We start from the raw sequence: 2,542 nt of genomic DNA, 5'->3' as shown, positions 1-2,542 counted from the left end.
GGCTCCGCGCGGCGGCGGCCCCGGACAGCACTTCCCGCTCTGCCCCTGCCCCTTCTGCCGCCGCCCCTCCGGCCAAATGCGCCCTGTCGCCTCGGTCCCGGCCGCCCCGCCGGCCGGCACGGCCGAGCGCCCGGGCAGGCGAGTGCGGAGGCAGCGGTGGGCTCCGCCGGGGTGGGGAGGGGGTCCGGTCCTGGGCGCCTCAGCCCCATTCAGGGAGGCATTTTGATGCGATTCATTAGAAGTAACGAGTTGACATAAGGTAAATCTACATCGAGGGGGCCTTTCTTTGAGTGCATGGGGAAGCTTCATTAACCATCGCTAACAAGGCGTGCAAATGCTCCGATTGGGCAGCTTTCTTGTAACGCCAGGGCCTTAGCAGGATGCCCACCTAATGAGGGTCACTACAAGAGACTGATAAAATATTCAAATTTTCCGTCGCACCAGGAACTTTGCATTAAAGGAGAAAGTTGAGGCAACTGTKTGGTTGTTTACCTTGGGAAGGCACACTCGGGGGAGAAGGCATCTAGCCCTGACAACTCCATCTCCCAGATAAGCCGCGGGCTCGAGGGTCGCTTTTTTCCTGTACGTTTATTTGTTAAAATCTTCGGCAGATTTCCCCCCACCTCCCCTTCTTCCCCCCCCCCCGTTCTAATTATATTTTTCTCGGGTTTAATACGCTGATAAATAAATAACTCGTCTATGAGGTCCCATGCCTTTTTAAAAAAGAATTATTACAGTCAGCCTGATGGCTTTAATGATACGTCAATCATTTCAAAGTTGCTGGTTGTTTCGAATATGTCAGCCTCTGTACACATCACCGCTACTTTCCTCACTGCCGCGTTTAAAGGCTGTCCCCCTCCCTCCCCCTGCAATTTGTTTCTTCAAGTTTTCATTGCTAGGTTACGATTTCTAATTAGAGCTAAGTATTTCACTTAATATTTAATTTAGACGCCCAGCACATATATCATACCTAGATCAGTCAATCAAGTGTCCCTTGTTGATAATGCTACATCATTAAGAGTTGTGTTTAATTCAGGAGCAAGCGACTGCACGGCTGCTTCTGCTGCAGAGCAGGTAACTTTCGACTTTCGGGAGCTGCGATCAAATCCAGGGGGATGGTGGGGAAGCGACCGGGCGGCTGAAGATCCATCGCCTCGTCGGGAAAGTTTGCTTCTTCCCAACTCGGCACCTCTCCACGGAGGCGAGCTGGACTCCTTTTCTCCCTCCTTGCAAAAAAAAAAAAAAAAAAAAGTATCTCACGTTTCCCTTCTCCAGCCGCTGTGTTTACGCAAAAATAAGGAGGGAAGGGGAATCCTAAAAGTTTAACCTAAGAGCTGGAACATTGTTTTGGACCAGTAATAAAATACCCCCTCGGCTTCTTAGACCAATCCAAACGGTTAAAAAATCACTTTTCCCGCATGTTTCTTAGCACAACCTGTACAGCGAGCATTGCATCAACAGGATTGAATTACGGGAGCCGAATGGGCCAGATCTTACATACCCATCAAAAGCACATTTATTTATCCTGAGAAATCGTGACTGGAAAAAGAGAAGGAGAGAAAGAAAGAGAGAGAAAGAGAGGGAAGGAAGGAGCAGGAGAGGTGTGTTTTTAAAGACGGCAGCTGTACAAAATTGTCAGCACTTGCCACTGAAGAATAGCAAAAAAATCAATTATATCGTAATAAAAAAAGGGACGAAGGCGACGGGCTCTCCTTTACCTGTCCTCGCCTCTCCCTGCCTCCACCCTCGCCTCTGCCCACGCCGCCGCCGCGGTGCCGCGTTTCCCGCTCGCCGGTACCGCGGCGGGCGCACCGCTACGCCCCAGCCCCGTCTGCGCCCCGGCCTCCCCCGACAAAAAATAATCAGCCCTCGCAAGCGTCGCCTGAGTCACTCCCGAGTCAGGATTAAGGGGCACTAACTAGGCAGCAGAAAATCGCAGCCTCCTGGGAGCTACCATCAAAACAAGCAGTGAAATAAAAGAGCTTCCCTCTCTGCTTCCCTTCCTCTCCCCGGAAAAGTCCTCCAGGTTGGCAGCCAGACACACACGCACACGCACACACACACACGCACAACTTCGCAGGGCTCCCTTCAGAAAAGAACACAGGCTTGTCCTGGTTTATTTAGGGGGAGTCTTTTTTTTTTGGTATGGTTTTTTTTTCCTCCCCTGCCCTGCAGAGCCACATGTCATTCTAGCAGAAAAAACAATGAATCATGTGGGATCAAGTAAGATTGCCTGGAAAGGGACCGCAGATTTCCCCGGCCCGGAGAAGATGGCTATCAGCAGCGAGGTGGATCCCGCCTGTCATTGCCCGGACCTCCCAAGCCCCGCGCGCGGCGGCGGGAGAGGGCCGGGGGGCGCGCAGGGCTGCGCGGCCCCGGGAGCCTCCCCGCGGGACCTGAGCGTGCCGAGAAGAAACTTACAGGATCCGGAAAGGATTTCCCCGGCCGAGAGGGCAGTGTCTCCCCGCCGCCTCCGCCGGCGTGCTCCGGCTGCCGCCGCCCTCGCCCGGCTCCGCGCTCGGCTCCGCGCCGGGGGCTGCCG

This window comes from Apteryx rowi, unplaced genomic scaffold (genome assembly GCF_003343035.1).
Source record: "Apteryx rowi isolate R43461 unplaced genomic scaffold, aptRow1 scaffold_447, whole genome shotgun sequence".
Classification (NCBI taxonomy): Eukaryota; Metazoa; Chordata; class Aves; order Apterygiformes; family Apterygidae; genus Apteryx; species Apteryx rowi.
This window is presented reverse-complemented; position numbering follows the sequence as displayed.